The sequence below is a fragment of the Triturus cristatus genome, chromosome 3_2 (genome assembly GCF_964204655.1).
Source record: "Triturus cristatus chromosome 3_2, aTriCri1.1, whole genome shotgun sequence".
Taxonomy (NCBI): Eukaryota; Metazoa; Chordata; class Amphibia; order Caudata; family Salamandridae; genus Triturus; species Triturus cristatus.
The window spans coordinates 405,057,398-405,073,245 of NC_140584.1; the positions used below are offsets into that span (position 1 = coordinate 405,057,398).

Below are 15,848 nucleotides of genomic sequence, written 5' to 3' on the forward strand. Positions count from 1 at the left end.
TGAGCGGCATGAAGGTCCCCGATACTTGGCTGGGCGCAGAGATCGTCCCCATATATAAAAAAAGGGTTCACCTCTGCTCCCAGCCAACTACAGACCTATCAGTCTGATAGACGTCCCACAAAAAATCTTTGGTAGACTGATCCTGGACCGACTCCAGGTCTGGATCGAGGATCACAACATATTGAGCCCCTTTCAAGCTGGCTTTAGGAGGGGTGTCTCAACGGTGGACCAAATCTTCCGTCTGAACCTTCTCTACTGGAAGACAGTAACAATTGAGGGGGGTAGTCTATACACGATATTCGTAGACCTGCGAGCGGCATTCGACTTAGTCCCTAGGGACAAATTATGGGCCGTCATCAAGGCTCTAGGGGCTCCCACTGCCCTTCTTATAATCTTGAAAAAATTACATCATGGCAACTTTGCAAGGGTAAGGTGTGGCAGAGGAGGTACCCTCTCGAAAGGCTTTCCCGTTGACAGGGGGGTCAGACAGGGTTGCGTGCTCGCACCGACCCTCTTCTGCCTCTTTGTCAACGGGGTCTTTAGCCACCTAAATGAGTTAAGTAATACTGATGCCCCTAGGTTGGCGGGCAGCAGGGTGTCAGCAATTATGTTTGCAGATGACACCCTGCTGCTCTCCAAATCTCCTATGGGCATACAAAGGGTCCTCGATGGATTCGTCGATTTCTGTAAATCGCATGGTTTGGAGATCAACACTACAAAAACTAAATACATGATCTTCAACCCGCCCGCCACAACCCGACCGAACCCCCGGATGGGGGATCTTAGCCTTGAGAGGGTATACACCTTCGAATACTTGGGGGTCATTTTTAACCAATCAATGAAGTGGGACTCACACCAGATAAAAGTAAATTTGAAGCTAATGCAGATGACGGGCGCCATTCTCAGGATGATGAGTGGGCTGAATTATAAACCATTAGGCCCACGCCTCCACATTTATAAAACACAGGCTAGGGCGGCTGGGTTATACGGGGGTGAAATTTGGGGACATACATCCAATCAGAAATTACAGACTATCGAGAATAATTTCTTGAGGCAGTTGACAGCCCTACCGTCTAGCACACCCTTGTTACCTTTAAGACTAGATATGGGCTTAAGACCGATTGTGGTGGAGCTTGGCCTTAAACCTTTAATTTTCTGGCGCAAACTATGGTGTACTCCAGAGCTCGAGAATTACAGAGTGGAGTTACTAGAAATTTTGCGCCTTGTAAGAGTTGACCAAGTACCATGGCTATTGTATGTCAAAAAATCCTGTGAATTAATCGGCAGATCCGATTTGTGGTCTGACCCAGCCAATGCATGTCGCACGATTTCACGCAAAACTATCTCACTGGCCTATTATGAGTACAATCTACGTGTTCTATCTATGAAGGCTAGGGCCGGGTCCCTAACCGAGCAATTTCTGGGATTCAAAGATACGTATAACCGAGAAATAGTTTTAGATGCTATTGAACCAACGCTAACTAGAAAACTTTATTTACAATGGCGTTATGGTACCCTTCCCCTAGGTGCTTACACTGCCAGTTGGTCACAATCACAACTAGCAACACAATGCCCAGCATGTGGCCATCCTTCTGAGTCCGACTTGCACATTATACTCTTTTGCCGGGCATACCAAAGATCAAGGAGATATTGGCTTCTCCCACTCTTAAAAAACATGGGTTTCAAGCAGCACCTCCCAGCTTATAGAATTTTAAAAACTGATTTATCAGCTCCTACAGTATTTGCAGTTGCGAAATTTTTAACAGCTATGAGGATCAGTCGCAACCGTTATATAAAAACAAATTTTGTGCTTGAACACGCTCCCTCATAGCTATGTCATAATGTCTAAATCTGTGTATTTCAATATGCTGCAAGTAACTTGTATTTTTTTATTGTATGTGCATACTGTTTTATTCTTTTATGGTCCTCGTGACCGAAATAAAGATGACATGATGAAAGAGCATTCCAAAAAGGGAATAGCAGCAGCCGCCAGGAAGCTGATGGTACTCAAAGCAAAATAAATAACAAGCATTGGCATAGCCAATAGGTCTCGCCTTTGGGACCTTATAAGTATTTAGTTATGCAGCACAATATCCTTACTGCAACAACATTAACTGTTGCATGGCTAAACACTTATAAGGTCCCAAAGGCGAGACCTATTGGCTATGCTAATGCTTTTTTTCCCTGTTGAGACGTGTACTGGGAAAGTACTTGGAAATAAAATGTTCCAGCGCTATTCTTACCCCAGTCTTCTGTGGCCAGAACTAAAGTAAACTGGAAATGCCATTTCCGATGTTCTCCTAATGAACGCCTAAATTACAGGCTTTACTGCGAGTAAAGCACGTGGTGGAAACTTCTTTCAAAGTGTTTAGTATACAGTGTGGAAAGCGTGGCGTGTAAAAGACATTGTGGCAGAATTTCAAAAAGCTCCTGTGAACCGTCCCCAGGTGGTCTATGCCGTAACACGCTTGACTTTGAGGAGAGATTAGAGCCGGCACGTGACTCAGGCCTGGCCTAGCACTGACTGATGATGCAACTCGAGGAGGCCCGACTTCCTGTCAGAAAAGCAAAACACGCACAAGGTTTCAGTCCTACAGCTTCATTGCGTTTACAGGCTGCAGCGTTAAAAAAAAAAAAATAATCTACCTGAGCTGCTGAAATAATCATTTCTGCCAAGTGCTGATATAACAAGCGTAATTTATTTAAAAAGAATTACGATTAGAGTCTGTAACTGAAACAAAAATAGTAACTAAATAAAGGTACCATGTAAAGTGATTGAACAGCGCTTTCTGCTTGCGTGAGGAAGAGAAGAGGGGAACTTAGCATCTCACGAAACTCTTCCATGCAGTAAGGGCGGGGGAGGAGATGGGGAGGAAAGCCAGCCATGAGGAAAGGAATGCTAGAAACTAGGATAGCAGCTGTGCGCGTGCACGACATCGCGAACGCAAGCTGGAGGCCTGAAAAAAGCCACTAGGTTAGCACTTCCAAAACCCGCTTACTAAAACTCTCGCCAGAGCAGTGCTATAAGCGCTGGCTCAGACGAGACCTAAAAAGGACGATGACATTAGCCGACTAGTTTCTGGCACTGGAGGGGACTGCTTTTAAAGCTCATGTGCACAGGAAAATGCATTCATTCACAGTGAGGAGTGCCAATTGATGAATCCGGATTAGTATGATGGGTGAAAACAAAATATTAAATCACACTGCAACTGAGCAAAGGCTAAATTGGGCTGACTGAAAATGAATGCAAGTATTTGTAATGGTTTTAAGGACAAACAAAGTCTTGACCCAAAAAGGATAAAGATTAGAAAGGAAAAAAAACTGCACTGGCAAAGGCACTAGGTTGCACCTGCTGTGCAACACAGCCCAAAGTATTTTTGTTTTTACAAAGTGGTATGACGTGGCCCAAGTTGACTGCATCATAGGACTTTGCACCTTTTGAAAACAGGTTGCACAGCGGTTCATGCCTCTGCAACATGCAGGCATCAAAAAAACTACTCGCCCACTCGCAACGGCGAGTCAGATTTTATTAGGTTGAGCTATTTTTAGCACCTACTAGTAGTCCCTTCTGTACAGTTAACTTACGCTGGAAAGGAACAGGTGTTGTTCATTCAGAAAGTGAATAAGCAATAAAAATGCCATTAAATCGTTTTCATCTCGACACGTTTGATGTCTGTTCAAGGAAATAGGTCAAATGTCAGTTTGTCTTTTTACTAATTGCTGCATGGAAAATTTAGTTTATTTTTCCTTTCTCCTACTACACAGTTAAAGAGGTTTTCATCAAGTGAGCTCTCTGAAGAAGTCAGGTTTTTCCCCTAACAATTAAATAACCTGTGAATGAATAGTGCAGATATTTCAAAATATATCAGGAAGTACAAAAGCACTTCTTTGTGATCAATAAGTTTGATGCAAACAAAGATTTAAATAGAAGCAAAATAAATCAGAACAGTTATGTTCAAATAACATTGGGCGAAACTATTTCCAAACATTGTTTGCACACTTTATAGTTGTCAGTAAAACTGCATGTCAGTAGGAAAATGGGTAATTTCAACGTAAAATCTGATGACTGCAAATGAGTGTGCTACCACTTCATGCTTTAGGTGTATATTTATTAACAGTGATAGTTTTTAAACATGATTTGAGAAACATTTCTGCCTCTGCCCTGATGACAATGCTATTAACTAAGACAAGTCAGGGATCATGCGTATCCTATATGTGGCTAGATGTGGATAATAAATCAAGCAAAGGTTTACTCTATTAAATCGAACAAGAGTTTTTTGTACAGCAGACATTATGAACACGCACGTTTGAAGTTTCTCTCATATGTGATAATGAAGAAAATGGAGGCTCAGTAAAAAAAAAAATATTTGCCCAAAATCAAACCATTTGAAAACAGTTTAAGGGTCAATAGCATTAGAATTGGGTCGAGCAAATTATTAAACCACTTCGCTGCCGGGCAAATTCCGCCGCGGTGCGAGAGGGGTTGGGCGTTGCGCTCCCGTACTCAGGACGGCCCCCCAGCCATCATAAATCACGGTGGGCGTGTGCTTATGACGGCCGGCGGCCATCCGAACTCCGCCCACTGATTAATTCTCTCACACAGGCTGGGGAATTAATACCGCGTGGGCGGAGCGGCAAAGTTCGGACAGCTCCCGTCATGAGCACACAAGGAGTTAAGTCACTAGACCTGCATGTCTAGTAAAAATGTTATGATTTTCTGAGTCCTGAATATGCATAAAAACCGCACGGGTGAAAACAGACACTGAGGGGGGAGCAGGGGTGGAGAGACCATAAAGTGCCACGCACTCTTCTAGAGTGCTTGGCCAAAACTTCAAGGGAAAGAAAGATCATCAGAAGAGAGCGGGTGGTGGAAGAACACTGGCCGCAAACAGGAAGCTGTGATGGGTCCATGGACAGAAGCCAGAGGCGTGACCAGTAAGAAGCAATGAAGCGAACATGAAGTGGAATCCAACCAATGGTAGTTATTGTAAGTAATGGGTGGCCTCTAAGCCAGATTGTATTAAGTTTTTTGTTTTTTTTTTAAATAGCAGCTTTCACAGACATACACACTTTAGGTAAAACCTAAAGCAATGTGGGTGCTTTCAGGAAAAGACAGGCTGAAGTGGGATCATGTATTGCCTCATCTTGTACGCTGCAGTGAGCAGAAACAAAATGTAAATGACACATTAACAGAAAATTAGATTAAGGCGGCTGACACAAAGCCCATCAATGTATGATTAGAGCCATTGTTTACTTGTGTTTTTTTTTTATTATATATTACGAGGATGGCAAAAATGCAACACTAGGAAGTGCCTCATGGATACTGAATTAATTTAAAAAAAAAGTGTGATTCAGATGACTGTTTTGCATATGTAATGTGTTAATGCTCAATTTACAGAGTACTCACATACTAGTATATCTGTACTATATTCACAATGTTACCCAAAAACAAGTGGGTCTAATCTTCCCCTTGAACAACTTAATATAAGCATCATGTCATAGACTACTTAAGCGAAACAGAACACAGCTGCTTGAAATATGACGTTTTATGTTTAAAATTGTAGGGCCGTGGTGACATCAATGGACAGCTGACGATCCACTGTAACAAAACAAGCGCGCCCATGATTAGGTTTATAAAACACACTATTCAAGGTTGTGACTGAATAACGTAAACACTCGATCATTGTTTTTCTTTCAAATGTAGTAGTAACCGAAAAGCCGTTAGTCAATAACCTGCATCTTATCACCCAAAGAAAGGACACTGTAAACTTCAAACAAAAAGGTTAATTTTGTCTAGCATCAAAAGTGAAAAACAAAGACGGAAGAATTTTGGGAAACGTAACCAACTTAATAAAGTACAAAAAGAACCACCTTGTCTGAAAAAGTAAAGGGAGACAAACCTGAAAAAGCAATCGGGACTTTTTGAAGAACGGATAAGTGAAAAAAGTAGCCTCGGACTAAATAACGGCGAAAACACGTAATTGCTGCGTTAATGATGATACGTATGAGAGAAAGAGGATACTCTGAAACTGACAAGGGAGCAAAAAAAGTAAACTTGCGCCTTCTTTTGGGCGGAGTTCGCATATGAAGGTACGTAACTCGCTACTGCCAACTCAAAAAGGTAATTATTCTGCACTCTGTACTGGAATTTCGCAACCACACTGCACAAACCCAATTTTTTTTTTTTGATTATACACAATTTAGGTGCTCCAGAAAACCCGAATCAAAGCAAACACGTAACTAAAGCGAAAGGCCATGAACCTAACGAACACGGCAATGGCTCCCAGTTACAACAGCCATTTTGTTTTTCTTATCCGAAAAAATAATAAACTCTAAAGCAAACGAGGGTGAATTGCTCCACCTGAACCCGAGGTAAAATCATCCCCCCTATGTGGTATGGTGATAAGTTTCGGATCCCCGCCTTCTCGGCGTCCGCGCAGTCGCCCTGGCTTGTAACTAGGCCAAGGGCGACGGAGGTACACGTAGCGAGACTTCACGAAGGCGATATAGTGAAAGTGAAAAGACCACCTACTGATAGAAAATGGGGAGCGAAATCCACAGGGACTGAGAGTAAGCCCCGTGAAGTGCGAGCCCCCCAAGATTACAGACATCCACTTACCTACGACCAACGAGACCGCTGCGCACAAAATGTGAAGTAAACGACGCACGCAGTCAGGGAACTGGCGCCGATTCAGTAGCAGGAAGGCAGCTGGGTGATGCAGTCCTTTTGAGTATATACAGACAGTGGCTAAAGACATTATGAACCATGTTTCCCACAGTGCAGTGCGTATGACGTCACCACCAATGGCTGAAAACAACTTTCGGTTGCTGTTACCGCAGTTGCTTCTGGGACTGTTAGTTTTACAGTGAGTGTTCAGCTTTGTAATTCAACGGCGGTTGAACTTTATTTCCCAGAAGGCAGTGACACGCTATAACCCATCTGTGGGTCTTCGTCAGTCTTCAATGTTAAGGTCAAGTGGCAGCTGGGGTTCATAGGTTTGTGGCATACGTCAGGCGCGCAACACCCATTGAACTCAAAGGGCTTCAGCCCCCCCCTCCCCCCCCGTCGTGTGTGGCAGCCCGGGATGAGACCGCTTCCCGGGCAGACACAAAGCCGCGCCCGAGCACTTCACATGTCTTTAAAAAGACCATTTGCATGTTAATGATGCCTCACTGTTGTTTCACCCCTTCTAAGAGCCCCTGCAGCTCCACTCTGCTTAGATTCAGCCCCCCCACGCCCGAAATCAGCGCCACTCTGCCTACTGTTTAAGGATTCAGCCCCCCCCCCGAAATTTTTGCTTAGCCCCCCCCCCTCCGAAATTTGGCTCTAGTTGCGCCTCTGGTATACGTGTATGGCGTGCGTCAATAGCTATCGGAGGTACGGTTGTTTTCCCCGAGGCAGCAGGGCGGCGGTTGACACTCTAATAAATCTATGGACGCAGTAAACACGGCATAAGGATGATGGATAGAAATGTTGCAACCCATTTGGTCAGTTTTGGATAGTTGTCACCAGGACTTTTAAGTGGACAGGCCCCTCCGTTTCACATAGCCGTTAGTAATTTTGTTTTGGGGAAAGGACAATGAAACGGGTCGCTACCGGGCCCCGTACTCATATCTTTAACTTTTGTGGCAAAAACTGATAGATTTCAGAACAATGAATGTTTAAACTGTTAAAGATTATTCTGTGTCACGATCCGGAGGCTCGATTATGCTTTAAGTTTACTTTACTTTTCTCACAGGAGCCAAAGTATTAAAAAAAAAAACGATATCTCCCTTGTCTACCATGTAAAATCATAACACGTGACCAATCAACTAATATTGATGAGTATAGAACAGGGCTTCTTTCTCCGCTAGTCCTCTTTCATTGCTGCTCACTAGCCTCAGGTAAGGGCTTCTTGCATCTGTCAGCGCGGAACACACTACCTTATGACTAGGACCAGAAGCCGTGTAGTCTAATACAGACTTTGGCGCTCACCGACTGGAGCCGTCACCTCCATTAAATCAAATTAATACACCAGCAGATCAAAAACATTTGTGTAAGAATGACAGACAAGGGTTGTTGTTTCAATGCTTTTCATAAGAATTAACAAGTAGATTACATAGCCTATGCAATAGGAAACTTGTAGCAAGCAGGGCATACACATAATAAGTACAAAGAACTCATTACATTTCAAAATGAAATCCGGCATAGATTCACCTCTAAAGGTGGGGGAAAGGTTCTCCCTCTCGTAGAAATCTACACTTCCTTTTATTGGACTCTAGAGAAAGGCATCCATATATTCTACCTGGGTACATGATTCTCAGGATATACACCAATAAGGAACAAGCAATGTTCGAATACATTTGAAGATCCTCTCGTGATAGTACATTGAGTTTGCAAGCATTCTCACTGTAAATTTGGTAATCCCATACATTGTATGACAATAACCTGGGACAGTTGAAATGTCTTTTGATAGGTAGAGTGTGAAAAAAGTCTCTGAGATCAATTTTCTATTTGTTAGTGTGAGTCTGGCAGTTCTTTATTTGGAACAAGAAAAACAGTTAACCTGATCTCAGTGACGTTAGCACAAGATGGAGGACATGCAAACACAACCTAAGTTAGCATAAGCTCCAGTTTGCGATGCGTTTAACATGTAAGGAAATCAGCTCCCACAACCCCACCCTCTAATGATTTCCAGTCATCAATACAATTCTTTATCACAGAACATCATTCATTAATTTTGGGTTCTTCTTGTTGGACTTGCTCATATCCTTCCAGTTGTCATAAAGTTTAATTTGGATTTCTTCAACCTTTACATCAAGTCTCTTCCTTTTAATTCCTCTCATTGCTGACAGCTTCTTATACCCACAGTCCATACTATTTTGTGATGACATTCCTTTGCAGAATTTCAAAGAAACAAGCACACATGCAATGCCAAGCAATATAAGCAAAAGAGGGGTTATAAGCAGTTTCAGAATTCCTCTGCCTACGCTGCCAAGTCATTCCCCTACCTTAGCAAATCCTTTTCCAACGGACCCAAATATAAATCCTAATTCTTACCAAGCAGTTGATTTTTCTAGCTTAGTTAGCTCATGCGTTATATTCGTGATGTTAGTAATGTAGCTGTCAAGCTATGCACTAAATATTCGCACAGAATACTGAGCGTGAATTTTTTTGCTAACTCCACCCTCTGCAAGTAGGAAATCCAGCGCAAGACAATTTTGCATAATCATAGCTCTCATTGCAAGCATCTCCTTATCACTGACAAAGCGCCTGCTGTATTTGTGGCAAGCCAGTCAACTAAAGTGGATAACTTTCTAATCTTTACACTATTTAATACCACTCCTATAAGTGGGATGAGTGCTCCAAAGATGTCACTAAGGATCGGTTTAAAACTACCTCTTTTTATATATAATTTAAGAGGAATATCTAACATGTTACTATATATATTCTGGCAGAAACTGCAGCTGCATAACAACTACCTGTCCAATTATGTGGTAGCTGCAAATAAGGTGACTTACCACATACATAGTACCTCCATTTTTAAAGGTATCTACATTTGAAAAGGTCTTCTATTTCACCAAATAGTTATGTTTGTATTTGTTCCAGACACATTTCTCAACAGTTTCAGTCCCCTCTGACTGCCATATGATGCATAAAGATCCCTTCTGGGTAACCTCAACATTTAACCTGGAAGTGTCTCCTTCAGCCTTTGCCTTTCCCAATAGCATGTTCAGCACTGGTCTTCCCTTCTCCTCTCTCTTCATCTATCCTTATCTGCTCATTCATTTAATCAATGAATACCCTCTCATCTTGGTTAATCTTGCAGGTTACGTCATGTATGCTCTGTTTAGTAATGCTCACATTAGTCACAGGGGTAAATAATTTTGTCATATATTCACACTGATCTGTTGACTTAAACTTTTGATAAGAGGGAGAAATATGTTTAGTAGCCCACTAATACAAATTTTCCCCATTGACATTTTGTACCTCCGCTAGTTGATCTTCAAATAGGAATAAAACAGTTTGATAGAGTCCTGATGGTAGAAAAGGTTTAAGAAGACTGAACAGGAAAAGGAATAGGACAGGGTAAGTGGAGGTATGCTGCTGCAGAGGCTGAAAGATAAGAACAGACAAATAGCTCTCCACCTCCTCGACTTTCATATATTCCGCCAACATTTGATAATATACATTATTATATACACTCTCATGCTGGGTAAAGTGTGCCACTTTACTGAGTGGGAAAGGTATAACTATAGGTTCAAAGGTAGAGTTGACTGATATGTGAGGGATATTTCCTCCCAACAAATAAACACCCAACAGCCACCCACACATAGAAACAGAAGTGGAAACTGCCAAACGTACAAGAAAAATCTTTCAGTGTTACTGCGCCATGTCACTCTAAATCAGATCAAGAAAGTATTAATTGGAGCTGTTCTCTAGGTTTTATGCTACCTCCTCTATCCTGTCTCGAAGCTACCAGGATTTATATTCTGAGTTAACCAGAGGCCTAAAGGAGCTTTCATCCTCTGACCATTCCCCTAACTCTCCATCTGTACTTTCATCTGTTAATAGTAAGCATGAATAGCCTCCTGTCGTGGTGTCTTTTCATCTCAGGGAGGCTCGTCAAGTTTAGTCTGTCGGTCATCAGATTGAAACTTGATTTTGGCAAGGTATGTCCAGTCCAGACCTGAATACTTCAGATTGATCTTTCTCATTTGGTTCGCTTGGTATAGGATGAGTCCACTTTTGTTCACAATGTCAATCTGTTCTTGCTCATCTACCTCACTTTCTTCCCTGATCGTCTCTGGTCTCTTCTTGGTTAACAGTCTCTGTGGGTGGCTGTAGCCTTTGGCCAGCCGTGCTCAGCATGACCTCGACCTTTGGAGGTGCTTGAGATCTCTGGCTCTGATGAAGCAGACTCACTCTCCGTGGTGGAGTTTCCTTGTCCCGCACCAGCCTCTATTTCATGTGCTCACCGGGTCCTGACCGCGGAGACAACACTGGAGCCGATGCTAGACCTCCGATCCCTCTCAGGCCCGCACTAGATCAAGGGCCCAAACTCTTTAGATCACACACAGCTCCTGGGGTAGGGAGAGTTGAGATGAAATAAGAAAAGAGAGACTTGCAGTACTGGATCTGCTCAGCAGCTGTGCAACACTGCGTAACAGGATTTGTCACCTTGACCGTGTGTTCAGGCAGGTCGCTTCCCATGCCACACAGCTAGCTCCACCTGTCTGTGCCCGTGCCCCTCCTCCCGCTGCTGCCGCAAGTTCAAGCCCCATGATGCTGCTCTGGCTTCGCTCCTCGCTCTTTTCACTGTCACTGCTTTTCTTTCCACTGTATTTTGCGCTTTTCGCTCACTGCTTTGCTTTGCCTCCTGGGCTACTGTGCCACCTTTTTCTGCTGTTTTTACTTTGTTTCCACTTGGGCTCCCTGCCCTTCTCTCCCCGTTGCCCCCCTAGTTCCCTCACCCGCTGCACTCTGTTTTCCCACGGCTGCATCTCCTGCGGCCCCGCCCCCTGCCCATTCACGCTCCCACCCGCCTCCCAGCTGCTCCTCCGACCCACCTCCCCTTCTTAATGGAGGCCGCGTCAAAGGCAAGCGCATCTGCACCCAGTGTGAGACCCCCTGGCCCCCATGAGCTCCACGACACCAGACGCCGCTATGATGCCAACTTCCTCCACGCACTCAACGCCGGCAGATCCACCATCTGCTTCCAGGCCACCCCGAAGTGCACCCATGGACCCTTAGCCTGCCAAAACTGCAGCTTCAACAGACAGAATATTACAGCACGTACAGCCCCAACCACCAAGGCAGGCCACAACCATCTCAGATGCATACTGCTCAACACCCGCTCTGTCCACAGGCACGCCGTCAAACTCTGGGACCTGCTCGACTCATCCTCCCCGTACGTCGCTTTCCTGACAGAGACCTGTATGCACACCTCATCGGCACCCGACGTTGCCATAACCATCCCGGATGGCTACAAGATCACCTGCAGGGATCGTGCCAACAGACCGGGATGAGAATCGCCATCGTCCACAGAAATACCCTCAGAATCTCAACCAACACCGAAGGCACCATCAGCACCACCGAAAACCTGCACTTCCAGATCCACATCAATCCTAACACCACCCTCAGAGGAACCCTCGTGTACAGACTCCCAGACCCTGGCCACAGTTCAGCGACTCCATCACAGACGCCGTCAGCTCGCACGACCTGGCCTCCACAGACTACATCCTCCTCGGAGACCTGAACTTCCACCTGAAGAACGCCAACGACAGCAACTTCACCACCCTGCTCGACAACCTCGCCAACCTCGAACTCAAACAGCTCGGCACGACACCCACCCACTCCATCGGACACACGCTCAATCCCATTTTCTCCACCAGCAGCCACGTCACCTTCAGCCACACCACCAAACTCCTTTGGACCAACCACCACTGCATCCACATCTCTAGAGAAAACCACCGCACACAACCACCAGCAAAGAATCCCCCACCGCAGCTGGAACAAGGTCACCGAAGACTAGCTAATCACCACCCTCACCCGAGACCCACCAACCGACCACACTGACACCGACACAGCCGCCCGCAACCTCAGGCAATGGAGCGACGATTGCGCCAACACTCTCGCCCCGATCAAGAAACCCTCAAACTGACGCACCGACAGAAGGTCCATCTGGTTCACCGCCAACCTCCAGGCATCCAAGCAGGCCTGCCGAAGAATAGAGAAGAAATGGCGCCACGAGCAAATACCGGACAACCATGCAGCCCTCAAGAACGCCGGTCGCAGACACCACCAACTAATTTGAACCACCAAAAGTACCTCCTTCAAGGAATGCATCAACAGCAATGCACACAACAGCAAAGAGCTCTTCATCATCGTGAAGGAAATCGCCAACTCCAGCTCCAACGACATCCTGCCGTCACAAGACCTCTGCGACTCCCTAGCCACCTTCTTCCACCGCAAGATCACAGACATCCACAACAGCTTCAACACCCATCCTCCCCGACAGCCCTAGACACCCTAGACTCACCGCCCCCCAGTCACACCAGCCGCCTGATCTCCTGGAACCACGTCAACGATGAAGACACCATCAAGAACATGAACACCATCCACTCCGGCTCACCATCAGACCCCTGCCCCCACCACATCTTAAACAATGCGAGCTCCATCATCGCACCCCAACTCCGGAAGATCTTCAGCAGCTCATTCGAGACCGCCACCTTCTCGGAAAGCTGGAACCACGCAGAGATCAACGCCCTACTCAAGAAACCCAAGGCAGACCCAAAGGACCTCAGGAACTTCCGGCCCATCTCCCTGCTCCCTTTCCCGGCAAAAGTAATCGAGAAGATCGTCAACAGACAACTGACCCGATTCTTCGAAGAGAACAACACCCTGGACTCATCCCAATCCGGTTTCCGCAGCAACCACACCACCGAAACTGCCCTCATCGCCGCCACAGACGACATCAGGGCCCTGCTGGACAACGGCGAAACCACAGCCCTCATCCTCCTAGACCTCTCGGCCGCCTTCAACACCGTCTGCCACCACACCCTATGAACATGCCTCTATAACGCAGGGATCCGCGACAAAGGCCTATACTGGATCACCTCCTTCCTCACCGACAGAACCCAGAGAGTCCGCCTCCCTCCATTCCATTCCGAAGCCACCAAGATCACCTGCGGCGTACCCCAAGGATCATCCCTCAGCCCGACCCTCTTCAACGTCTACTTGACACCGCTCGCCAACGTCGTCCGATCACACAACCTCAGCATCATCTCATATGCCGACACCCAGCTGATCCTCTTCCTCAACAAAGACCCACCACCGCCAAAACCAACTTCCACGAAGGAATGAAGGCCGTCGCCAAATGGATGAAGAGCAGTTGCCTGAAACTGAACTCGGACAAGACGGAGGTCCTCATCCTCGGCTCCACCCCCTCCACCTGCGACGACTTCTGGTGGCCGGCCTCGCTGGGAACTGCACCAACATCCACTGACCACGCACGCAACCTGGGGTTCATCCTGGACTCATCTCTATCAATGATCCAGCAAGTCAACGCTGTCTCCTCCTCCTGCTTCAACACCCTCCGTATGCTTCGCAAGATCTACGGATGGATCCCCATCGGAACCAGAAGGACGGTCACCCAGGCCCTTGTCACCAGCAGGCTGGACTACGGCAACGCCCTCTATGCGGGAACCACAGCCAAACTCCAGAAGAGACTCCAACGCATACAAAACGCCTCAGCACGCCTCATCCTCGACATCCCCCGCCACAGCCACATCACTGCCCACCTGAGGGACCTGCACTGGCTCCCTGTCAACAAAAGGATCACCGTCAAGCTCCTCACCCACGCTCACAAAGCACTCCACAACGCCGGACCAGCATACCTCAACAAGCGACTCACCTTCAACACCCCCAACCGCCAGCTCCGCTCCGCGGACCTCTCCCTTGCCACCATCCCACGCATCCACAGAACGACCACCGGTGGCAGATCCGTCTCCCACCTTACCGCCAAGACATGGAGCACCCTCCCCATCCACCTACGACAGACCCAGGACCTGCTGACCATCAGGAGACTTCTCAAGACCTGGCTGTTCGAACGGTAGAAGCTCCCCCCCCCACCCCTCAGCGCCTTGAGACCCTCAAGGGTGAGTAGCATGCTCTACAAATTGACTGATTGGTTGATTTTGAGACCTTCTGTGTTTGCGAGATAGCTATGCACTGGACCAAAACCTCTAGTTTAGCGAAGATGCAATGTACTGGAAATAACAAGAGGAGGCAGTTACTATCAATAAACTAACAGGACTCAATATACCATGACCATACTTTGACATCAGTGATATACACAATTGTTTCATCAGCAACACAGCATGAGAGCAGAAAAACCAAGATCATAGATTGGAATTTCTGGCACTCCCAGGAATCAACTTGAAATACAGATTGGAGTTGTTGGTACTCCCAGGAATAAACTCGGAATACAGGTTGGAGTTACTAACGCTCCCAAGGATAAACTCAAAATACAGGTTGGAGTTATTGGCACTCCAAAGGATAAACTTGAAACACAGGTTGGAGTTATTGGCACTCCCAAGACTTAAACTCATAACACAGATTGGAGTTACTGACACACCCAAGGCTTAACTCAAAACACAGATTGGAGTTACTGGCACTCCCAAGAATTAAACTTGGAACACAGCTGTCAGTACAAGGTTCATAAATATATCATAAGCTAAAGTCTTTAGTTCTTGCACAATCACAGTTAAAGCAGCTAGGTTGCAAGAAGGGTCTGGAGCTTGAACACACAAGAAGGGCTGGAGGAGTGCCAAGGTTGCAGAAAGGGTCCAAAGCATGAACACATAAGAAGCGCTTGAGGAAATCACGGCACGGTCATGGAGGAAATGTCTATAGTCTTTGAAGATGCTGATACTAAGTCCTGCTCACTACTCTAGGAGGATTAGTGTGCACTAACCTGATGTCAAGTACTTAGACTTGTTCTTCCACTTGTCTGAAGTTTGAAGAAGGTCTCAAGGCTTTGACTCAGGGAGTCACAGGGAAACAGGAGTAGCTGTGTAGGAGGAAGAGATGGAGGAGGCAATTAGGGAGCTGGAGCCACAGGAACTACAGGTTCAACTTGGACTTGAAGGAGACTAGAGCACTTCTCTGTTCCAGCTGCATTTTTTAGGTGAGTGGGAAGGGTGAAGCGTGTTCCACAGAGAGTGAGGTCAAGCCATGACTCTGGGTTGGACATGGTTTATATACTCTCTCAAGGGCTCAACGGATGTAGCCAGTTCATTTGTGGAACATGGAGCCCTTGGCAGTCTGGAAGGTTCTCAACGATCTTTGAAGGAAACACGTTAGT

General features: G+C 46.1%; 1 protein-coding gene across 4 annotated transcripts in view; it reads right to left on the reverse strand.

Annotated features, from left to right (window-relative positions):
- Positions 1 to 6,756, reverse strand: part of THRAP3 (thyroid hormone receptor associated protein 3) — a 257,145-nt gene extending 250,389 nt beyond the window's left edge. For 2 of the 4 annotated variants that reach the window (XM_085647945.1, XM_085647942.1), the window contains exon 1: positions 6,620 to 6,756. The gene's annotated coding sequence lies outside the window, so the exon portion shown is untranslated. The remainder of the gene's footprint in view (positions 1 to 6,619) is intronic. The other 2 variants (XM_085647943.1, XM_085647946.1) reach the window with 2 other exon arrangements.
- Between the last annotated feature and the right edge of the window lie 9,092 nt (positions 6,757 to 15,848).